This window comes from Rhinolophus ferrumequinum, chromosome 23, assembly GCF_004115265.2.
Source record: "Rhinolophus ferrumequinum isolate MPI-CBG mRhiFer1 chromosome 23, mRhiFer1_v1.p, whole genome shotgun sequence".
Taxonomy (NCBI): domain Eukaryota; kingdom Metazoa; phylum Chordata; class Mammalia; order Chiroptera; family Rhinolophidae; genus Rhinolophus; species Rhinolophus ferrumequinum.
Genome location: NC_046306.1, coordinates 24451194 through 24477073, shown reverse-complemented (window position 1 = coordinate 24477073; position 25880 = coordinate 24451194).

The window sequence follows — 25880 nt, the reverse complement described above, 5'->3', positions numbered from 1 at the left end:
CATTTTACAGATGTGGAAACAGACACAGAGAAATTGGAGAACTTGCCCCAAACCAGGCAGGAAGTGGCAGAGCCACGGACTCAGTTGCCTGATTTGAAAGTCAGCAATCGTAACCGTTATAATTTTCTGCTTCTCAGGCAAAGGGTTGACGAGAAGACTGAGTATCAGAGAGGCAAAGTGACTTGCCAAGGTTGCACAGCTAATGAGTGATTTTGGACCACTTATCCTCTGAGTTCCTCCATTAAAGCTGCCATGACTCTGACAGTGTTGGCTGTCTGTCTTTGTGAGAGCCAGCGGCTCTCAGTTTCTGATCGTCCCTTAGCTTGATCCGCTTCTCGACTCTGCAGCTGTGGCACACAGTGACCTTTGGCTGTTCCCACACATTCAGTTCCATCCCCAAAGCACAGGATTTTTCCAATCAAGAAAGTTCTTTAGAAGAATGTACCTCAGGCCCACAAGGACTTTCCAAAAGAACTTTCCAACATTCCAAGGATAGTTTGTGCTTTGAGCACCACCTGGCTTTAGGCAACTTCTCTGTCCTTCTCTTTCCTGCCATCTCTCCCATTTCCTGCACCTTCTACCCTGTTTCCTTTGCAAACGAAGGGTATAGGTGAGCAGGGCAGGATATCAGGGGTAAGAGAAAGTGAGCATGAGCTCTTAAATTACGCAGACTTTTGTGACCTACGGCAATTATTTAATCTCTCTGAACTCCTACGTACTTATCTGTAAAAAGGGATTTTGAATAGCTTCTTCCTCATCACATTAAATGAGGCAATGTGTTTTCCAGATCCCCTTTTGGTGTAGGACCTGTTGCCTGTAGCTCCAAGGTAAGTGATTTGTGGGAAAACGTCTAGAGGCTGCTGCAGAACCCTTTGTGGCCATCTGCTGAAACCCACGTGTCTGTCCACTAGTGCAGAGGAGCAAAATATGCTTTCTCTCTCTCTTCTGCCTCCCAGATCGTATGTGAGTGCCTTTCATTGGCAGATCCAACCTAGAAACCTGTTGGTGTGAGTTTCCAGGGAGTGTATCTTCCAGGTTTCTTGTCCCTGCTATGGGGGAGAGCACAGAAGCATGAGAATGGTGCTGAATTGCCAACAGGAAACAGAACATACTTTCATTTCTAAAGAACCAATGGGCAAGGGCAAAGTTTATCCCAGATGGGGACCAACAGGCTTTATTGGATGAGGCGGAAGAGGTATAGTTGAGTGGAAGAGAGTGGAGGGGAACAGGGCTTACCTTGTGGGATGCAGAGTCTGCCTCTCTTGATGAAAGCCAAAAAGGCTATGTCTGGGTCTCAGGCATTTTGGCAACTAGATAGGTTAGAACATGTGACCTGTCTCAGCCAATAATGTGTATCCTACACTTCAAATCAGGGGCTAGTACACAGGATGATGGAGGGTGGAGAACTTACTGTGGTGGCAGAGGCAGCAAGGACTACAGCAGTACTCTATTTTGGGGGAGCAGTAGTGCCTGCCAAGCCTGCAATAGGGTGCTGTGATCAGGTCTGTTGGGCAGCGGTGTAAGCCACAGGGTCCGGTATGCCACAGAAGCAGTGTTTTCATTAGACTAGTTCTGTGGCACACTTTAGGCTATGGTTTTGTTGCAGACTCACGGGGCTAACAAACATCTTTTCAGTAAGTTCATTTTCTGCTTAAATTAGTCAAGGTCAATTCTGTTGCTTGCCACCAGGTTCCTGGCAATACTGAACTCAGAAAGCCACTGTGAAGATTAAAGGTAAAGAACTTAGCATGGGTCCTGGTCATTGCAAGCACTCTGTATTAGTCAGGTTCCACTGAAGATAACAGAAATGAAACCATTAAGACCGGGTAAAGCCAAGAGATTTAATATAGGCCCTTAGGTGCTTGCAGGATTGTTGGAGCAGGTTCTAGGTAGAATTTCCAGGAATGTTTCCCAGAATGTACCCACAAGATTGGCCTTCCAAGAAAGCTCCTAAATCCTCTATGAACAGGAAGGTGAAGATTTAGGAAGTCCCTATCTCAATTGCTGGCTTCAGGACCATGTTGCCTCAACTGAGATGCACCGATCATCTCAGTTGCACAGGAAACTGTGCTAGCATTGTTGGTTCCAGGCCCAAACTGCCTCTGCCTTGATTGATAGAAACAAAACAGATGTCCCATGACCTTCCTGTCAGCAAAACAAACCTAGGTACCAGTCATTTGACCTCTGCTATCACTGCTACAAGAAAAAACACCAATGCTCCCAGATCATTCTTGTCAGCCCAGAGTGGAAATACGTTCTCTACCTCACTTCTAGCTTCCAAACAGTGCTTCCACTTTTGGAAAATAGGAGGTGCCTCAAGGACCCAATCTGTAGATTTGGGTTTTCCAGCTTCTAGCATGCAGTAAAACATGCACAAAGGTGTGGAGTAAAGTTGAGAAAACCAGTCCTTGATGTCAGAAACACACCTCAAATATAGGAACCACTTTTTCTGTTTACTACATCGTTTTGCACTTATCACTGTCACTTTTTTTTTTCACTGTCACTTTTTAGTGCCTTGCTTTGCTGGTACTCTAAGCACATACTCAGTTGGTTCCTACTAGACTAAGAACCCAATGAGGAAAAGGTTAGCAGCCATCGCTTGGGTCTTCCAAAGCAGAAAGATAGAAACTGGGCAGAATACTCGTTTCTTCTGTGCTCAGATAAGCCAGTTTGACAGGACAAAGAATCTTGCCATGTCACTTGTCTCTGCAAACCTAGAGGCCTGGACCCAAAACTAATTCCCCCCAGGAGGCCCTTAAAAGGTGACACTATGTGATGCCTCTGGGGCATGTGTGGGCAGAAGAGGCCAATGCCTGTGAAAAAAACTTTCTCCCACCCACCTGAGCTATCTTGGTGGGACACTGATTAAGAAGGAAGAGAAACAGTAGAAGCCATTTCAGTTCCTGGCAGTAGCTTCTCCCAAAACTAATCTGGGTCACCTCTGGCAAGAAAGATGCTGATTGAGGCATCTGGAACCTGAGGTCTGAAATAAGCACAAGTGGGTAGCATGTCAGAAATCAGCCCCCGGCAGCTCAGTGCAATGTAGAGGTTAAGAGCAAGGGCTCCGGAGTCAGTTATGGTTCTTATGTACTCGGTGACCTGCAGGAAGTGACTTACACCCTCGAGCGTCTGTCTCCTTTTCTGTACAAGATGGCTAATATCTGCATCGCAAATGTGGGTAATGCCCAGTACAAAACCTGGCACAGAGTAAGTCTTTGATATGGTAAAGCAATTATTAGAATAAAAAGGCAAAGGGACCGGACTCATTGAGGATCTATTCTGTGTCGGGTGCTCTCTCTATACAATCTCCTTTAATTTTCCCAGCAATTCAGGGCCTCCACGTTATGAATAATAACCCCTAGAATCTGAAATTCAGCAGCACAGTAGCAGCCCCGTGAGGCAGGATTTCTCCTCCTCATTTTAGAGAGAAGGAAATTGCGGTGGAGGGAACACTTTGGGGGCCTCCCCTATATCCTCCTGCCCTTACCACCTCAGTGATTTCCAACAGCTGGCACCTGCATTTCTTTGCCCAAGGATTTCCTGTTGCTGTTGCCCTGGCAGGCTGAAAGTGCTGGAGCACCCACCGCCTCCCCAGCAGCTTTCCACCACAGACTGATGGGAGTTTGTCCAGAAATACTCTAACTCTCTTGACCATGGGGGATAACCCTGAGGCACGGCTCCTACACTGTCTCCCAGAAACCCCCAATGAGATTAAGCTTTCCATCTAATAAGATAAAGCTATCCTTATGACAAATGAAGAAATTCTCACCCTCTCCTCAAAATGAGGAGAAGCACCATCCCAGCAATCATCAAATCCATTGCTAGCTATATTAATTATTCCCCAAGTCTGTCACAGTCCCACTGAATATTCTTTTATTTCAAAACTGTATTGTAAAATTAAGCTTCAGAAATTTTATATAAAATAAAAATAAGGAGAAGAATAAAATACCACATAAAACAAGCAGGTACATAAAACAGACAAAGAGAACATATGCAGAGCATACCTGTAGTCCTTGAGTCAAAAGGTCACGAGTCAGAGTTGATATCTATGGCTGCCTTCTCCCACTACCCATTCTGTATTTCCCTTGCTTTCAGACAGAACTTCAGCTACTTAGGATTCTTCATTTGATGGAGTGACCTGAGCCATCCTTCTTGAAGGCTCTGAGTCATCAATTATTCTACTTTTTTGTTTGTTCATTTGTTATAGTTTTACCTTAACATTTACTATTGGGCATGGACACAATAAAAGGTGACCCAGAAAATCCACTATGTCCCAGACATAGTTCTTCTTGTCCCCAGTTTCTAGCAGCAATCTAATTTCCTCTTGGTAATCAGGATCAATCATTCCATCCTGTGAATAACTCTCTTTTCTGCTTACTGGTTCAGTGGCATAAGGAGCCCCAAATGACCAGGTGATAGTCTCATCTTCCAATTCAATGGAATCATTCTTGTGTCCTCTGGTTGAAGTGTTCCCACCTTGAAGACTAAGACCTCCGAACCAGCAGGGTTCAACGTCCCTGAGACGGGAAGCGAAAATTCTGTGAGTAGGTTATTGGGAATAATAGTGAAAGGAGACATTTACCTTTCTACCCCTTCAGGCCCAGACCCATGAATTTAGCCTGGCTATGGTTCCTCATAAGCAGAAACAGTGGTCTCTGACTTCAACTACATCCTGTATCCTGTAAGACAGAACCAGGGTCCTTTCAGGATGTTGTCTCATAACTGGTGCAGTAACCGAGCCTTCAGCAAGTTATTCCACCTTCCAACTAGTCCAGCCACTTGCAGATGACAGGGTGTGTGGCAAGAACTATTAATTCCATGGGCATGGTTCTATTTCTGCATTTTCTTTTCTGTGAAATGAGTTCCCCAGTCAGAATTAATACTACAGGGAATACCATGATGGTAGCTAAAGCATTCTGTAAGTCCACAGATGATGGTTCTCACAGATGCATTATGGGCAGAGAAGACAGATCCACATCCACAATATGTGTCATTTCCAGTGAGGATAGATCTCTGCCCCCCTCCATGATGGAAGAGATCCAGGGTAGTTAACCTGCTACCAGGTGGCTAGTTAGCCCCCTGGGGAATGGTGTCTATTGGGAACTCAGTGTTGACCTCTTCTCTTGACTGGTAATTCACTCAACAGTAGCTTTAGCTGGGTAGACCTTAAGGTTGTTGACCATGTTGTTGATCCCATGCATGGTCTCTATTTCTGTCACCATGGCAACTTTGTTCATAGACCCATGAACTTGTCACTGACGAGGGAAGTTCAGAATAACTTGGGGGTTCAAGATTGTCAGTTTTGTCTGGGTCCAATCAGATGTCCTCATTTCAAATTTTATGATCCCATTACTTCCCAATCAAGTTTTATGATTCCATTCTTTCCCAATCAAGTTTCACATGAACGACTTGATAAGGCTGTGAATCCAATTGATATTATAATTCGGCAACTCACACAACTACATTTTATGTTATAGTCTCAGCAATATAAACCTTGTATCTTTAAGAAATAAAATATTCTTTTAACTTCTCAGACCATGATTTGAACGGAGCTTTGAGTTTTCTCTCTTTAAGCATTCAAGTCCACTCAGAGGAATATATCCCACACTACAATCATTATAGTCATTATTACTGCCATCACACTCAAGTGAAACATCTAATTGGGCTCCCTAGACACTTGTTTCAGTTGGCTCTTCATTGCAATGAACCATAGCTTATTTAATGGGCCCTGCACACAATGGATTACTAGCATCCCATTCCCTATTGGTAAGGAGCTCAGTACTGCACTCAAGTTCAAGAGCATGGCCAAACTAATGCCCAAATCCCATTTGTACAGGTCTGTCTCCTGAGGCTACTCCTATATCAGCCAGAGTCTAGTCAGAAGATAAAAAAAAACACATAGTAATTTGGACAGAGAAAGTTTAGCATAAAAATCATTAAGAGAGAAGTAAGAAGGGATTGGCTAGTAAGAAGGGTAAAGAATTGTAAAGAGTACAGGAATAGTGGATATAAGGCTCTAAGAGTAGCCCTACCCTTAGGACTGAGATACAGTGCCTGCCAAGGAAGGACCCCAGTGCCAGGGTGAGATCCAAGCCTTGCTGGAGAGAGCATGGTTGTGGCTCATTGATAGTGGAAGAGTCTCTGAGGTACTGCACCAGCAGCATTTGCTGGAAATCTGCCCTCTAGAGTTCCAACGGAGGAGACATCCACATGGAGATGCCACGCCTTAGAACTTGCTGTGAAACTGCCCTAGGGGCTGCTAGGGGAGGCTGTTCACAGGAAAGTGCTTCATCTGTAGCATTTCACTCTGAAGTCACCTGAAGAAGTTCTGGGGAAAGCTGCTTGCCTCTGGGCACTGCTGGCTGCAGCACACTGCAGGCTGGTGCCTACTCTTCCAAAGCTGAGTGTTTGAGAAGCTGCTCACGTTACTGGAGCCGGGTGATGGAGAAGCCCTGTGCGCTTCTGCGCCTGGACCTGCAGACGCCGTGTGCACTGCCAGAGCCCAGGGATGCATACAGCAAGCAGAGCTGTAGAAGCCTACACAGAGAGTGGACTGGAAACGGGAAGAGAAACCCCTTCCTCCTTCAGTGTCCCTCCTTTGCCTCTACTGACAAGACTTAGCAGTGTGCGAGCTGGCAAAGGAGAAACAAGGCCCAACTTTATTATTGTAGACCAGGAAATGAGGGATGAATTTGGACATGAGAGATCCTAAATTTGTGATTGGTACACTGGGAAAATAACCATTGTGAGTTATCTAATGCCATACTGTCTAATACGATAGCCACTTGTCATATGTCGCTATTCCAATTTACAATAATTGAAATTAAGTAAAAATGTACAATTCCAGTCTTCAGTCACACTAGCCATACTTCAAGTGCTCAATAGCCACATGTGGTTGGTTAGTGGCGACTGTATTAGAATGGGCAGATATAGAACATTTCTATCATCACAGAAATTTCTATCGAGCAGTTCTCCTCTAATGAATCTTGATTGGCTCTTTGCTTTGGTTGCTGGAAATCTTGAAGATAAATTCAATCTTCAAGGTCAAGGATAAGGTCAATCTCTAGCGAAGCACAGGCCTATATTCTTACCCCGGGCCTCCTTGATGCCAATTTCCTAATCAATTTATTTTATCCTACTTTACTCCTCTTGGTAAACTTTTTAAACATACATTTTTTAATTAGGGTAGGTAAAATACGTTTTCATTAGAATTTACTTATTTTTTTAAAGCTGGATGAGTCCTCAGAGATCAACCAGCTCATTTTTCAAATATAGAAATCGAAGCCCAGAGAGTGAAAGTAAGTCACCCAAAGTCACAGAGTCAGAACCGGGATGATGATTCAGATCTGTGCCTCCCATTCCGGGTCTCCCTGCATAGGATTCATTTTGTGTCCATGAGTTGAGAGGCAGGGTAATGTCACCCAAAGAAATAATTAGATCCAAGATTTAACCTGTGATTCATAGCTCTCTTGAGAGGCTCAGATGAGAAGGCAGTTACAGGGAGGGGTCACGGCAGCCCACGACACACCTGTCAGGATCACTTGTCACCCTCAAATTGTTCTCCTTTTTTCTGGGTGGGGGCTGGGGGTCCCTCTGCAGCTATCACTCAGGACCCTGTTCACACCTTAGGTGTGTCTTGATTCCAGCCTGCCCTGCTGTCCTCCTGTGAATGTCTGTTCCAGTGGGTCCCCAATGGTGCCGCTGCCCACACAGCTGACGACTGTCTCTGTCTCCTTCCCGTTGTGAAACCGTGAGGCCATAGCATGCTCTAAATGGCAGGAATGGCAGGTAGATAGTTGAAGGTTGTCTATGTAGACACACGGCTCATAGAAATGATAGAGACAGTGCAACTGTGAGTGATCCTGCAAGGTGTCAGCCTTATGTTGCGTGGCATTTTGTGCATGTCCTCATCTCCTAACAAGCTCTTGAATCTGCCCACGTCTCTATTCCCACCGCCACATGCCTAGCACAGACACGGTCATCTCTTACTTCTTACATGTAAAGACCTTGTAATTGTTCTCCAACCCTATCTATTCTCCTTTCTGTAGCAAACATGTTTTTTTAAAGGCCTAATTCGCATGCAGTAAAATTGACTCTGTTTAGTGCACAGCTCTGCGAATTTTGACAAACAAACATAGTCAGGTAACCACTACCGTAATCAAGATATAGAACAGGTCAGTCATCCCCAGAAGTTTCCCTGTATCCTTTACAGTCAACCCCTTTCTCTCCCCCTGGCCCCTGGCAACCACTGATCTGTTGTGTATTTTTTTCCAGGTAGTTTTCTAAAATATCATAGAAATAGAATAATGTAGTAGATACGCTTTTGAGCCTGTCTTCTTTCACAAGCAAAATTCTTATGAGACTCATCCTATTGTTGTATGAATCAGTAATTTGCTTCTTTTTGTTGCTGAGCAGTGCTCCATCTAAGGAAGGTACACAGTTTGTTTTTCCCTGACCAGTCAGTGGACATCTGGGTTGCTTCCAGTTTTTGGTGATTACGTATAAAGCTGGAACAAACATTCACCTCCCATTTGTGTGTGTGTGTGTGTGTGTGTGTATGTGTGTGTGTGTGTATGAACACACATTTATTTCACCTGGGTAAACACTTAGAGGTGGGATTGTTGAGCTGGATAGTAAGAATATTTTAAAATTCATACGAAACTGCCAAACTGTTTTTCAAAGTAGTTGTATTTTTATTTCCATCAGCAATGTACGAGAGTTCCAGTTGCTCCAAATCCTCACCAGCACTTGGTATAATCTATTTTTTTTTTTTTTTTTTTTTTTTTTTAGTAAGAGGGTTCTTCTAGAAATTCAAATTTGATCACTTCCCTTTCCAGCTGAAAATCCTCTATTGCTTTTTATTGTTCAAATATTTCAAGCTGGCCTTTAAGGTTCTGTAATTTTGCCCACTGAGTTCCTCCTCTCAGATCAGACATCACTTCTTTACTTGTTCTTAACCCCACACATCAGGGTGGATCGCTCTTATGTCACTGTGCATCTATCACAATTGTAATAAGATAATTAGCTTTGTACTCAGATGCTGAATATTTGTCTCCCTCATTAGAACAGCAGCTCCATGAAGGCAGGAGCACATCTGTCTTGTTCACCTCTATATCTGCGGGGCCAGAACAGAGTCTGCACGTAGTAGGTGCTTAATAATGATCTCTTCTTGGTGAGAGATCTCATTTACGTGTTTCAGCAAACCTGAATGGAAGGATGATTATTTTCACTTTATAGGGAGGCTCAGAGAGGTAAGGTAAATTGCCATGTCACTCAGCTGAAGCCTAGATTTGAGTCCTGGTCATTCTGAAGCTGTTCCTGTTCCCCCAGGTACCTGGTCTGAAGGCCCTCAGCTTTCATGATTATAAATGTCTGGGAGGAGCTGGAGGCCAGAGAGGAGGGAACATCTGCTAACTCACCCAGAGACTCGCTTCTCTTGGTTTTCTCTTCACTGTAAAGTTCTCTGTGTTTCCAAAGCCAGAGAACCAAAGGGTTATATTCAGCTGGGCCCTGCCTTTTGTCTCAGGATATCTTCCTAATGCTTTCTAGGGAGACAAAAAAGAGGTCGGATGGATCATTCCAGCTTGTCATATCCCTCATTTCTTTGGCTGCTCACATCTGCCCTATATTTCCCCATTTCATCCATTTCACAGTGGGTAAAGGAAAAGGTCTGTCCTAATCACACGTCCACTGCTGCCATTTTTATCCATCTTAGAGGAGGAACCAATTGGGAGTGTTTTAGGAGGAGCAGAGGGATGCCTGTGGCAGTGGTTCTCAGATGTCATCACCCAGAAGGCTTATTAAAACCCAGATTTATGGCTCCTCCCCTAGAGAACCTGATTCAGTGGACCTGGGTGGGGTTTGAAAATTCACATTTCTAACAAGTTCCCTGGTAAAGCTGTAGACCACACTTTGAAGACCACAGCCTTATGGTATATTTATTTCTTCAGGCCAGTGGGGCTTCTCACTGCCCCTGGAATCCTAATAATAATAACATTCAACACTTGGTTGAGCAGTTACTATGTGCTTGATATTGTTCTTATGACTTCACACATAATGCCTCTCACTTGAATCCACAATATTCCCATTTTCCATATGGGGAAACTGAGGAACAGAGATGTTAGGTAACTTGCTCAAGGGTGTATCAGCCCTAAGGACTGGAGCTGGGCTTTGAACCCAGGCAGTCTGGCTCCAAAGCCCACACCCCTAAGCATTGCGCTATCGTTCCCACCGCTCATCAGTAGCTGCCCTTCCACCAAGACTGAATGGGCCAGTTCACCCTGTAAGCTCTTCAGGGCAGGGGCTAGAGGCCATGCTCACCATCTGGTTTACAACTATTCCCCCTCAACCTCCAACCCACAATTTAGATCCTGGGCTACATTTCTTCTTATTATTATTATTAGTTTCAGGTGTACAAAAACAAATTTATACCCCTCACAAAGTGATAACCCCCTCCCCCAATCTACTACCCCTCTGACATCGTATATAGCTGTTACAGTTCCACTGACTCTATTCCCTATGCTGTACTCCACATCCTGTGACTATATAGATATTAAATTATAGTTGACATTCAGTATTATCCAGCTTCAGCTTCAGGTGTACAGCGCAGTGGTCAGGCATCTACACCATCCATGAAGTGGTCTCCCTAATAAGACAAGTGTCCAAAGATCCTGGGCTACATTTAAATGGAATACAAACCTTGCTCAATTCTCAAGTAAGTGACAGTTGACACCTTTGCTGGCATTTCGGGAGCCAATCTCCAGCATAAAGCTACCTGTCGACAACACCTCAAGTAGATGCAATCAGTAATTACACACTGTCAGAGGCTTATAAATAGCTCCCTCCTTGGAGTTAGTGACTCTGGAAGGCAAAGGTGTCCTGAAGAGGATTCTGTTGAGACAAGCTGGCAATGACACCCGAGGGCCAGCCAAACAAAGCTTTATATTGAACAGTGGGCAAAAATAACTCTTTTATATGGGGAGGAAGAGCCATTGGAACTTCATGATAGTGGGGGATAAAATGCAGACTTTGACTTTCCCAAGGCTTTATAAGTGGCTAAAAGTGGCACATATAGCCACATAGTTCCAGAAAACTTCAGGGGAAGTATAACGTCAGAGCTGGAGAGACTCTTAAGGATCTAGGAGCCAGCCCCTTTGAGTCCTATAAAGAATCTGAGGCCCTGTGAGGGTCAGGCCTTGCTTAAATTCCCACAGCAAATCAGTTTTCTTGGCCTCCCATCCAATGAATGGGCTCAGGGACCTGGGAGATGAGATGCAGGTTGTCTAGGCAACCTGGACAGGCCATGTGGAAGGGGCCAATCAAAGGTGAGCTTACAGAAGAGACCGGTTTGTCTTCCTCTGTCCAACTTGCATATTATCAGAGGGGATATTTCGAATACACACATTTTATCAGGTTATTGCCCTGTTTTAAAGCTTCCAACGGCTTCCCATTGGACAGGATGAAATCCAAATCCTAGTGGAATGGATAAAGTTCAAGCTCACACAGGGCAGTACAGCGTAGTGGTTAAGAGCAGGGACTGTTGGAGTCAGGCAGACGTAGGACCAAGTCTTGGCTTTGTCATTTATTAGCTGTGTGATGTTCAGTAAGTTGCCGAAACTTTCACATGCTCAACTGAAAACTGGGCTAACAAATAGCAACGAATCTCACATATTTAAGGAGATTAGATGCAATAATACAAAAGTACTTAGCAGTATGTTTGACTCATAGTATTCATCGCTATTAATATTGCTATTAATTATTCTATATATAGCGTTCAACACCCCCCCATGATTTGATCCCAGCCTACCTCTCCACTTTTGTCTTTTTCCTGCTTCATTCTCACATGTAGCAAGGACTTGTTACATCTCTTTGGTGCTAGGCTGTCTGCTCTTTCTGTCTTGATAGCCCTTTCTTCTCTTGGCCTTTATGACTCAGCTCAGGTATTTCCTTTCTTGGGAAATATTTCCTGATTCCTAGTTGGTGTTACGAGCTTCTTCTTTGAAGATAAAGGTCAATCACAGAACTTGACCACAGGGGCTAAGAACAGAAGCTTAGAGTTTTCAGCAGCCTGAGTCTGAGTCCTATTTCTGCCAACTACTTGTTGTGCAACTTGGAGACGTGTCTCTCTATGCTCCAGGTTTTTTATGGGTGTAATAATAATGACGTCAGGATTTTTGTGAGATGATCTCTGTAAAGGGTTTAGCACAGGCTCTGACACATAGTAAGTACTGAATTATATATAGTACTTATTACAAACTACCATTAAGTAGCTGCTAATTTAACAAGGGGTAACTGGGGACTTAAGTACCTGACTATACCTTGGTGGAAGTACCTGCCCTTCCACCAAGACTGAGTGGGCCGGTTCACCCTGTATACTCTTCGGTTGCCTCTTCATCCCCAATTCACCCTGAGCTAGGGCCTAATCTAAAGGTTGTACCTAATAAGCTTTTCAGTATAAAACAATTCTGTGTCTCTGTCCGTCTATCTGCCATCCCTCCATCCCTCCATCATCTGGTCATCTTTCAACCATCCAACGATTCAACCACTAACCATTCTTCTAGCCACTATCCACCCATTCGTCTATCTACCATCCATCTATTCCTCACTTTTCATTCATGCACCGTCCATCCATCTCTCCACAATCCACTCACCGTGCATCATCTACCCATTCTCCCATCCTCTCCACCACTATGAAATGAACACCTACTATGCTTCAGAACTTGTGGAGAGAAATTAATGAGAGCAGTGGGATGTCGTAGGAAGATCAGCTTTGGCATTGGGTAGACCTGAATTCTAGGCCAATGTTGTGACCCCTAACATTACTTCATTGTGAGAATTTGGCAGAGCACTTCTCAAAAAATAACTCTCTGTAACAAATGTCCGCATACTGTGCCTCTGAGCTTTAGTGCCACCTTGAATCCTCTTATAGAAGAGACTCCTTTGAATTATTTACATTGTTATTTCACTTCACCCTGCATTTGGTCCCCTCTTCCCAGCCCGGTTGTGAGGTCCTTGAAAGCAAGGACAATTTTCTTGGCCCTTTGTATCTGCCTCCATTTCTAATGCCATGGTTTTGCCTGGCAGCTCTCTATGATTGTTTTGTGTATCTTTATCAACCCCGGACTGTATGCAATAACAATAATAATAATGGCTAATATTTGTTGAGCACTTACTATGTGCCAGACTTTGCCATCTCATTCATTATTTTATTTGAGTTTTACCACGGTGGCATGAAGTACGTACTTTAAAAGCCCCCGTTTTATAGGTGAGGAAACTGAGGCCCAAAGAAGCAGAGTCACTGGCTCCAGATTACAAAGCTGCTAACTGGCAGGAGCACGAGTAAACGCAGGCAGTCTGACGCCAGAGCTCATGCTCTTCTCTGTGACATTTCTCTACCCCCTCGGCTGTTGGAGGGACAAGTATGACTATATTTGTCCGACTTGCGTCAAAGGATGATCTGAACACAATAAAATGAAATAGCTGAAGAGTGCTTTCAAAAGAAAGTTAGGAGTTCAAAGGAAAAGCATTGTGATTAAGCCTTGGGGATTTCCAGAAGTTATTTAATAGCGCAGGTTCCCTGACATTATCATCTAGTACCATTTCCCCTCTATTCATACACCCCAAGGGAATGGTGTTGATGAGAAACTAGTGGTAATTGGGAGGAAATCTCTCCTTGCGGGTCTTTTAGAGGCAACCTTAAATCTCTGTCTTGAAAATAAAGCAGGTTTCTGAGAAGTTCAATTTTGGTGCCTCATTTGAAGAAATGACAGAAAAGTGATAAGTAGCAATCTATTTGAGATTTGGGATACTAAGAATCTGGATCTGCATGTTGTCTGTCTCCCCTTCTAGACTCAAGGATATCACCTGGGGTCAGGGCTGGGCTTTATCCACTTCTGTATTTCTGCTTCATCGTAGATATTCCAGATCATGCTGGCAAAGATCACCTAGGGAGGAACCTCTCTGAGGCGATGCTGATCCTTAAAGTGACCTTTCTGGCCTGGAGGAAAGAGCTTTATCCTGGCCTGGGTGGGTGGCTACCTCGGTGAAAGTAGAGGAAGCAGAGTTAACCCAACTCAAACTACATTGAATGGCTTCCCCTCTGAAAAGGGGGTTCTATTACTTGAAGGAGGTAGGGAAAGGGGCTCTAAACCACAGGTGTCCACCAGTCAGGCATCCAGATTCAACAGTCAGAGTAAGACCTCTTTCTGCACATCCAAACTGTGACCACCTTCTCTTGCACTGACAAGAAAATAGCAGAGCTGATTAGCTGCGTGATGACTTTCCTGCCAAATCAAGAGAAACTCAAGACAATGGAATTATGCATCCATTAAAGAGAGTGAGGCAGATGATAATGACAGTTAACATTTACTGTGTCAGGAACTCGGATATGCTCCTTGCAAGCACTATCTCATTTAATTCAATGGGTTCATGAGGTAGGTTCCATTATTATCCTTCTTTGACAGAGAAGGCACTTGGAGAAGTTGAGTCACCTTCCCAAATGGATTGTGTAGATCAGACTCTAGAGGCCAACCCCCTCATTCCCCGGCTTTCCATTTTGAAAAATTTCAAGCCTACAGAAGCCTTGCAAGAATAGCATCATGAACACCTATATATCCTTCACGCAGTTTCACCAATTGTTAACGTTTTGCCGTATTTGCACTGTACTCGGGAAATTCAACATTAATACCTTATACCTTCCATATTCAAATTTATATTCCATATTCAAATTTGTCCAATTGTCCCAAAATGTCCTTTTTAGCTAGTTTCTTTCCAATCTTGGATGCTACGACATTTAGTCATCATAGCTCTTTCGTTGTCTTCAATCTAGAACAGTTCCCAGCTTTTGTTTTCCTCCATAACATTGACATTTTTGAAGAGCCTCATTCTGAATTTGACTGTTTTCTCCCGGTTAGAGTCAGGATGTGCATTTTTGGTAGGAATGCCTTGGAAGTCACGTGCGTCCTTGCTAGTGCACCACATAAGAAGGCATGTGATAGCAGTGTGTCCCATATTGGTGATGCCAAATTTGATCCTTTGGTTAAAACTCTTCACGACGATTTCTCATTGGAAAGTAGGCCTCCTCCCTCTGTAAATAAGTAACCCATGAAGTGATACTTGGGGACCACATGAATATCCTATTCTTCACACATAGAAGGCTACTGTACATATAGACTTATATGTGCAGACATGAGATGTGTCAACAGTACGTTATTTGATTTAAAAAGCAAATGGCAGAGCAGTGTGGGTAATTATAACCTTTTCTCCTTTATAAGCAATTATACACGTAAATAAATGTAAAGGAGAAAGGTGTTGGTTGGGAAAGAACTGACTGGCTGGGCTGTTTATTTGGGGGAAGCCCCAGCTGTGAGTACCCACGGGCTTTTTTTTCTTGGACTGCTTATTTTTCCACAGTGGAATCTTCCAGTTGCCTGCCTAGTGGTGTAAAAACCTGACTCAGAGCAAAGAGAACGGAGCCTTCAGATGATAATTTCCACTTAATTCAGCCCCTTCCTGATTTCCAGATGGACACCCCTCCCTCCCAAGGCCAGAGTCTCTTGCTTCAATCCAGAAAGACACCCTCTAACCTTAAGCCTGGGTGAGGGGCTCTCTCCCAGAGGCTACTATAACCGTTTCTTTTATAGATTTTTAACAAACCTGCCATTTCCTGCCCTATGTGTACCCTATTTTAAGAGGCACATGACACCTCCAGTGCCTGAAACTTTGGGGGAACCCATAGCATAAAGAGATGGTTTTTCTGCTTCTCCACTGCCTTGCATAGGTTTTGGCTTTCTTCAGTCTGCTACGTCAATCACCATTTGTCCATTTGTTGTATAGTTTCAATGTTTTAGTGCTGTTGTTGTTTTCTCTCTCATTCTTCCACTCTGTGAGCCACCTCTTTTGTCTCTTTACTTAATTGTAGTGGGAATTTGGAAGGGTGCAGAGGTGAGTCCATGTGCTTCACCGGTTATGCTTAACCTCAAATTCATACCTTATATAGTTTTAAATGGTTTCAGTTTTTTAAATGAGCCCTTATTTTATAAAACATATATTAATATGTTTAATACATATTAACATTTATATATATATATATATATATATATATATATACTAAAATGTATTTTTTAAAAAAGACACCACATACAAGAGGCATTATAGTCAGAAGCCTTCTGATTGCAAGTGAAAGAAAATCACCTCATACTGTTTAAAGCTAAGGAGGGAATGTATGGCTCACATAACAGACATCCAGGGTGAAGGCTTGGGAACTCCATGGACACCAAGAATGTCATCAGGAATCTCTCTTTCCATCTTTAAATCTCACTTTTTCCATCTTTGGTTTTTTGTTACGGCCTTTCTCCATTGCTCTCCATCTGCACAGTTATCCACCTGCAAAATGGGGCTGTCAGGAAGGATGAGTGATGGAGAGGGCTGAAAATTAATGCACTCGGCAAACAGAGAAGGTTTTTGAAATCCTAACCAGTAATAAGCATAATTGCTTTTCAGAAACCTACCTAAAGTCCCCGCCCCCAAGAGCAGGCACACAATGAGGCAGAGGAGAATTTTCAGCTTTGCACAAGGAATTGCCTGAGCTGAGAACATGGGAAGGCACCTGGGTGAATGAGTCAGTCGTCAGCCTCGGTACAGGCTGAGCTCTACTCATGTCCGGGGAGCTGTGCCCCACTCAAGAGTTGCTCCCGGTCTCTTTGTTCTCAAGGCTGAGCGTTGGGGGTGATGGAGGAAGAGGTATCAAGGTCACAACTGTCTTACCTTTCTTGCTGACATGGGCATGTGTGACCATCTGTGACCATCTCTCCAGCTTTTACAGGCTGAGCTCTGTTTTGCAGGTTGATGGATGGAGATCCTATTTGCCCAGCAGATATTGGGATAATGGGAGGATGTGGTACAGTCCGTGAGAAGCACAGGAAACAGCAGGAGGAAAGGCATGGGGGCAAGAAGATGTATGCAAGTTCAGGGTCAAGTAGGCAGTTCTTGTTGCCAGGGTGGTATTCCTGAGTGTTTCTTAGGCTGTATAAATGTAGGACCTCAGACAAATTATTTTATTTTTTTCAGCCTCCATATAAAATGGGGCAGCCCATTAAGCTTCCCTACCTTATAGATGTTAAAAGCCTGAGAGAACATTTTATTTTCCATTTTTTTCCCTGTTATTCATTATGGAAACAAATACTTTGATAAGCCTGTGGAGGATGAGAGACCATTATAAGGGCGTGTTTAAACCACCAAAGGTGATTCCTGTGCTACTGTACAGACAGGGAAAGGAATGTATTTTGGTCCTGAGAGGGAGAGAGAAAACAAGAAACGATGAGTGTGCAGTAAGCCTTTTGCCTACTTCCTGTGGCTCCCAAGTCTTTGGTCAAGTTGACAACATTTACAAAATGCTTTGTGTGAGTAGTTTTTGGAAATAAACGAAGAGGCTGAGTAGGTAGAGGATGAAATTGAGACATTCCTGCAGAGGGCGCAGAGGGAGGACTTTATAGCCGCAAAAGTGGGGTCTGAGCTAAGCTCGAGGTCTCCAAAAGGGGGCCTAATGGAGAGGCCATTACATATGACCTCTGAGGAGGTTAAACATGATAGTGAATAAAGAGTCTTGGGCACAACGCTTGATCATGGTAAATGCTCTCTAAAGGGAACTACTATTATTTAAATTATCATTACAGTTAGTGCTCTAATTACTCTCCCCTGCTTCTCAGGGATTGGGGGTGGGGGCCTGTGGGCCTGAGTCAGTCCAGTCTTACAGACATTTTGTTTTTCAACCAGGAAATGCAGTTTGTGCAGGAAGAATTGAAATTCATTGAGCTTCACTAGCAATCAAAAATACGCAAATTAAAACGACAAAATAGCATTTTGTCTATATGAAAAAGATTTTGTTTTTAAAGTGTTAGGACCTAGTATGGGTAGGGGGCAGGGAATCAGCAGTCTTCAATCATGTAGGTAGGAGTATAAGTTGTTACATTTCCTGAAGACAATTTGACAAGAAAGCATCAAGAGCATCAAAAGCGTGCACATCCTTTGCCTTAGCAATCTCACCTCTAGAAATATTAATAGTATGTGACGGATGCTTGTGAAGATTTCGTTATAAGGCATACTGTGCTGATTATTGCAGTGACAAATTGGAAATAGCTAAGTATTCAACAACCAGGACTTAAATAAATAATGGTACATCCACTCATCGGGCTGTAGCACAGTCATTCTAAATGATGTTGGAAGCATATTCATTGACATGGATATAGAGTTAATGGGGGAAAAGCAGAGAACAAACCTGTACGTGTCGTATGATCCCTGTAGCGGATGTAAGCGTTTCATCTCCCCGTGATATTCTTGGACAAGTCCTGTCCTGAGAGGACCCCCTGGGCTCATGACTCAAGCTGGACCAATGAAGGCCATCCACAGGATGATGATAAACCTCTAGGGAGAGACACAACTCTCTTTCTATGAGCGTAAGGATGGAGGACCATGCATGCCAAGAGCTGAAGTGTCCCTTTTTGCCACCAGGTGGGAGAGCCTGCCTGAGATGAAACCAAACAAGGGAAAGTAGAACCAACAGGTGTAGTAAGGCAGACCCTGATGACCTCATCAAGCCGCTGGCTGGGATTTTCAACAATGTGCACCAATACATTTCTTTGATTGCTTACATTAAAGTCTTGACTCAAACTAACCCAGTTTTATAAAAATCAATAACAAAAAGTATCCATAAGTGTAGACACTAAGGTATTGATTGCTATTTTCTCTTGGAGAGCAGATTGTGTTCTTGCTTATTGTCTTATTTTTGTTAGACTATTGTGGTAGTTTTAAAGTATGTCCACAGATTCTTTGATGCCTCTGCCAGCAAAAGATCGGGTCTCCATCCTTTCCCATTGAACCTGGAGTGACTTTAGTAAGTGAATACCCACTGGAGAGTGGTGAAAGTGATGCTATGAAACGTCCAATGCCAGGTCATAAAGAGCCATGATGTTTGGTCTAGTTTCTGGCTCCAGTCAGAAGAGGACATTTTCCTGATAGTGGGGAAAAAAAAAAAAAAAAGTATTGAATCTGAGCCTGGTCAGCCGTGAGGAGCCAAGCGTTAATCATGTGATCCTCCGTAAGTCCATCACTGTGCAGGGCACTGGGTCGGTCTGGGGAGTGACAGGCTATCCTGATTGCATGAAACTGGAGGTTTACTCAAAGGACTGAAGGTTGGTCAATTCTATCCAAACTCTGTGAGTGACATATTCCAGGTCTTGTTAGGAAGGAGGACGGAAAAGTGTAGAGTGAGACACATACACCTATAGCCAGAGACACATGAATGTTTACGTCCTTGTCCCGGTAGCCTTATTTCTGAGGAAATATTCTAAACCACGAGAAATATTCTAAAGCAGAAGAAAGGCGTACTTATGGAGGTGTTCACTGTTATTTATGAGGGTAAAAAGCCAGAAGCATCCTCAGTGTTCAGTGTGCCTATTTATTCCAGTTGTTAAGCTCTTGTACAATGAGATAGGCGTTTGTACTAGACTCAGATGTATAATAATTAGGCACAATCTAGATGTAACACTCAAGGTTCAGAGGAGAAGAGAAAAAAATAAATGAGCAATTTCCCCAAGGTAATAAGTGTGAACATGGTAGAGAGTACAGTGCACTGTGGGAGCTTAGAGGAGGTGCACCCAACTTGAATGGGAGAATGACAGCAGGAAGTCTTCCTGGAGGAAGTGACAGAAAAGGCCAGTGAGAGTTAGCCACGCAAGATGAGTGGAAATATTTATGAGTAGTAGCGATGGGGGGAGGAGAAAATTTAAAAAACATACCAATACTTGGGTCCTACCCCCATGGGTTAGGTTTCTATTGGCCTGGGGTGGGACCAGGCGTGATTTGTCTTAGGAGTGTGCTGTCATTGTTTAAAATAAATAAGTCGATAAGTTCCTTGGGGTGGATGGAGTACGAGACCCTCTTACGTGTCCAGAGATGATTGTTATCATGTGGAAACTAAGACAAGGAGAGGAGGATATTTTGGTCCTGAAGTGAATCAGGAATGGTGATGGCGTGGAGTGCCCCCAGTGTGTTTGTGAGCCCTCCCTCTTGGCCCCCCCCCATGGAGGACCCACCAGGGTCAGGCTGCTCCCAGCCACCACCCAGCCCTTCAGAACGCCTCTCCAGGAACTCACTCTTGCATTTGTTTGAAACGTTCTGTGATTGGATTGTCTGGGGCGCCTGTGGAAGGAACCTCATGTGGATTTGGGGAAGATGCGGAGACAGAGTTCCCTGATCCAGTCAAAAGAGAGGACCGGGCAAAGCCCCAGGGAAGTCCCAGGAACTTGGTGGCGGGGGTCTATTTTCCACAGGCTGAGGAGTGAGAGGTTCCAAGCTCTTGGGGGACATCAGGGTGGGATGCTGGTTTAGCTGGGATTCAGGGCTTGGCACTTTAGGAGTTGCATGTAATTCGTTTGTCTCAGTGGTGGGAACAGAACTGATGAATGACAGGACCGAGAGGTGCTGGTCAGATCATCAGGTAAGTCAGGTTAAAGCATTGGATTTAATGCTGAGGTCAATGAGAGTCCATGAGTGTATCTGATCCGGAAAGTGGCCTGACCAGATTTGTACCCCAGAAAGATCCTGGTGCTGCTGTGTGGAGAATGCCTCGCCCTGTGGCAGATCTGGCCTCTGTCTTGAGGCCCTGCCACTTACAAGCCGGAGGACTTGGGTAAGAGGTTTTACCTCTCTGAGCATCAGTGTTCTCATCTGTAAAACAGGGTTGATGGTATTTATTCCTTCTGGACTGTTCGGAGGATGCAATGTGATAAGGCACATAAAGCAGGAGAGTGTCATGCTTAAAAGGATCACCCAGGAGCCGAGATTGCCTGATTTGAATCCTGGCTGTCATTTACCTGCTGTCTGACCTTAGACAAGTTACCTACCTCTCTGTGACTCAGTTTTCCCACCTATAGAATGGAGACACAATCGTTCTGACTTTATATGATTATGATGAAGATTGATATTAATAACATGCTTAGAACAGGAACTAGAGAAGTGCTTTTTTTTTCCAAGTAAGTAAAATACCTGACAATAGTTGAAAGAGCACTGGAGAGGAACTGACTTGCAGAAAATCGTGTAGCAGGTAAGAGACAGCAAGACCTGATTTGGGTTAAAGCCGTTCCACGTACAATGCCTTGCAGGTTAGAATGTTCATCTGGTTACTAGTATTGTTATGAGTCTTTAAGACGAGAGAAGAGCATGGACTCAAACCATGAATTCTATACAACATTGCTTCTCCTGTATATAAATACCTGGCACTTAACAATAATTAATGATCAAAGAAGCAATTCCCCTTGGGCATCGAGGCTGGCCAAGGGGAACAACCATCAGGTTAAGAAAAAGGTGCCAGATGGACGCTAAAGAAATCCTGGGGTGGATTTAGGTTTGTGTTCTGAGTTTGAGGCCTGGCTCCACCAGTTAGGGCGGTGACCTTGGGCAAATCATCTAACCTCTTTGTGTCACACCTTTTCATCTTAAAGTGAAGTGGGGTGGGGGAGAAATAACAATATCCCTCTCCTAGGGCTATTGTGAGGATTAAGTGAGTGACAAGAGCTTTTTGAACCTGGCACATACCGAACACTGAAAAAAGATTAGCTATGATGAGGAGGACAGGGATGATCTGTGAGTATTTACTCTGTGTCAGACTTTACATTCAACACCCACATCAATTCTGAAAGGCACAATATGGATATATATACGTACTGTGATTCCCCGAAAATAAGACCTAACCGGAAAATAAGCCCTAGCGTGATTTTTTCTGGATGACATCCCCTGAACATAAGCCCTAATGAGTCTTTTGAGGCAAAAATTAATATAAGACCCGGTCTTATTTTCAGGGAAAATTATATTAAAATTGTAATACTCAATATATACCAATAACAAAAGATGAATACAAGTCACGTTTGACTTCTGCAATTATAAGAGGTGCTCAAAGTGGTTACGATCAGCATCCAGACACTTCTGATTACGGTGAACTACTGTTTGAGCAACATTGACCAAGGTGCCCACTTGTATACATTTTTTTGGCACACCTGGTGTGTGTGTGTGTGTGTGTGTGTGTGTGTGTGTGTGTGTATGCTCAGAGACTTTAAATAACTTGCCAAGGTCACACAGCAAGTACATGGTGAAACTGGGATTTGAATCTCCATCTATTTGATTTGAAAGTCTAAATCCCTAACCACCCACTATCCTTCCTCCTGTCCGTCATCAGCTCTACCAAACTTTGAATAACACGGGGGCGACAAGAATGTCGTTAATTTTCATCCCCCTCGCCCCCTCCTCCCTCTCCCAAGCGCTCGTTCCAGAGCAGGCATCAGAAAATGTTTCCTGAATGAATTGCTGATCTCTCCTCCCACTCCTGGCACTTCCAGTCTCTCAAGGGCCCCCCCCCCTCCATCCTTGCACCAGCTTTTACTGAATACAAAAGGACATGAAAAAAGTCTTTCTCCCTAAGGATACAATTAATCAGAATGCTTGCGCACATACCTCTATCTGTATAAATACATATATTTGTATCTATATAAATAGTAGCACTCAGAAAGTTTGCTGGCTCAGTGATGTGGTTGAATGGGAGACTGACAGCGTGATTCACGGCTCAAGTCAAATTCAACTCTAACCTGTTTGTGCAAGACACATTTACTTCAAGGGCCCTTTCTGCTGCATAATTGCCATGGGCCTATCTTCTTTCCGGAGAGAGGCTAGGTCCACCACAGCCACAGTCTCTTGCTGCTGTACACCAAAGTCAGAGCTGGAGTCTCTTGGCTACTTTCCCAGCAGTGTGGGTCCAGGTAAGATCCAACCAGGCAGTTGTCAGCAGAGAAAGGAGGAATAATCAAAACTGCAGCAGGAGGCACCCTGCCAGGAAACCCAGGGATATGAGATGGAGAATCCTCTGGGATAGGTAGTCTAGAGAAAGCCTTTCATCCATCTGCCCTTCCATGACATCCATCCCTCCATCCATCCATCCATCCATCCATCCATCCATCCATCCATCCATCCTTCTGTTTATTCATTCAACCACTCATTACGTACGTGCATGCATACATTATACACACCCATCAATCGCATTCACTTATCTCTCTTCAGGCATAAAATATGTACTGAGCATCTACTAGACACTGCTAAACAGTGAAGATATAGTGAATGAGTCAGATATTTTGCCTATGGAGCTTACATTCTAGCATGAGTTCAGATATTAAGCTGATAATCATACCAATAACTATTTAGTTAAAGGCTCCAAGGAGTGTTAAAGAGGTAAGAAGTGTTAAGAGATTCTGTACTTGAGGATCTTGAGCTATTTGTGGGTCCAGGAAACTTCTGAGAGTTGCTGGATGAGAAAGAGCCAACCAACCATCTGGGAGCTGGGTGGATGTTTCAGAGAGAAGAGCCTGAGGACAGGTTTGAGGTTGAGAAGAGCAAGGACCAAAGTGACCTGAACGTGGTAAGGAGGGGAGAGTGACAGGAGACTGGATTGGGGAGGCATTGGGAAACCAGCTCACCAAAGGCTTTGGAAGCTATGGAAGGATTTGGTGTCTGGTTCCACTTTTGCTGTGGTTCCATTTTCCATTTAAAGAAGTTCCATTTGAAGAAGTGGGAGTTTCATCACTTTGTTTAACAGGAAGGTGGTAAGCCATGAAAAGCGCAGAGCTAAGCTGAACTCTTGACTCCTGCATACTACAGATATATGACCTTAGGTAGGCAAGCCATTTAGCTTCTCTGAGTCAGATTTCTCACCTGTAAAATAATGATAATCCTGCATTTCTTTCTTCCTTTGTTTAATATTTATAGAGCACCTACTTTGTATCAGGTGCTTTTCTGGACACTGGTGATATTCCAATGACCCCAACAGATTGAACTCACTGAGTTGTTGTAAGGATTAAATGAGATAGTGCCTATAAAACATTTGGTACCATTCTTGGTCCATTGTATGTGCTCATTAGATGGTGGCTGTTTTGATTATTATTTTAAGCATTAATCAAGGAACACTTTCCTAATGTTGCTCAATATACTGCAAAAAACAGCAGGTAGCATTTCCTCCTTCAGTTATAGCATCCCCATTCACTATTCTACCAACTCAGAAATCTGAGTGACATCCTTTATTCCTGACAGCCAGTCAGTCTCCAGGTTCTGCCCTTCCTGTCTTCTACATATCTCAAATGTATCTACTCATCCCCAGGACCTATTCACTGACATAGTTTGGGGCTCTTAATCTCATACCTGTCTGACAGACATTGTTGTTTTTTTTTTTTTTTTAAAGATTTTATTTGGGGAAGGGGAACAGGACTTTATTGGGGAACAGTGTGTACTTCCAGGACTTTTTTCCAAGTCAAGTTGTTGTCCTTTCAATCTTAGTTGTGGAGGCGCAGCTCAGCTCCAGATTCAGTTGCTGTTGCTAGTCGTAGGGGGAGCAGCCCACCATCCCTTGCAGGAGTAGAGGAATCAAACTGGCAACCTTGTGGTTGAGAGGATGCGCTCCAACCAACTGAGCTATCCAGGAGGCAGCTCAGCTCAAGGTGCCGTGTTCAATCTTAGTTGCACGGGGCGCTGCCCACCATCCCTTGCGGGACTCGAGGAGTTGAATCGGCAACCTTGTGGTTGAGAGCCCACTGGCCCATGTGGGAATCGAACCGGCAGCCTTCGGAGTTAGGAGCATGGAGCTCTAACCGCCTGAGCCACCGGGCCGGCCCAACATTGTTAATTGCTTATCCAAAATATACAGTCTCTCCTTCCATACTAAAAGCATCATGATTTTGTTTGTGCCTGTAATTTGTCTAATCTCAGGTAAATACTAACGTCCTCAGCCTCTTTTGCACTTAGGAGTGACAGTTTTGACCAAGAAGATGGAAGCAAAAGTCTCCTGGAGGTGAAAAGAATAGATGTAGAGTCTTCTTTTCTACCTGCTCTGAATTTTTCTTTCTTTGAATGTGGATGTGATGTCTGCAGCTGTGGCAGCCATATTGGAACCATGAAGTGACAACCATGAGGATGAAAGCCAATGTGATGGAGAAGATAAACAAACGAACAAAAAGCCTGGATCCTTGATGAATAGCTGATGATTCCAGCAACTGCTGACCTTTGAATATCTTGTGAGAAGAATAAACCCCTCTTTTGTGTAAGTCGCTGTTATTTGGGTTTTCTGTAACTTAGAGCTGAATTGATTTCTAAGTGGTGTACCGCTTTTTTTTTATAACAATCTCCCAACTTGCCTCCTTCAGATTTCGCCCCCTAATTCACTTTCTGCATTGCAGCCACAAGTATGTTGTGAAGTATGTAAATCTGATCACTCCTTTAAAAAAAAATTTAGAGGTTTCCCATCACCTACAATCATCTCTGGGCATAGTGTTATTTTCCAGCATTTTTAGGGACTTCAGAGAGCATCTCAGCTCCTTGATCAGTATTTTTTTTTCCTGATGAATATTGAGATGTTATTCCCTCATTCAACTCTTGTGACCTTGGTGTCATTGCAATAGTGTTTTAAATAAAAGTATTACATTTAACTTTATTTGAACTTAAAGAAAAAAACTGAAGTGAAATTGAAGTAATTGCTGATTTTTGATTAATTTTTCTTCACCCATGGGATATTATTTCTTAATAGATCACTCTGAGGGAATTATTAAGGAATGTGGGATCCAGGATTGGATTCTGGACTGGAAATGGGGTACCAATGGGAAAATGGCAGTATTTTAATAAGATCTATAGTTTTGTTAATAGTGTTATATCAATGTTTATTTCCTGGTTTTGATCATTTTACTGTGGTCATGTAAAATGGTAACATTGAGACACTAATTAAGGGCATATCAAATTCTCTGGATTACTTTTTCAACTTTTCTGTACTTCTAAAAATATTTCAAAACAAAATGTTT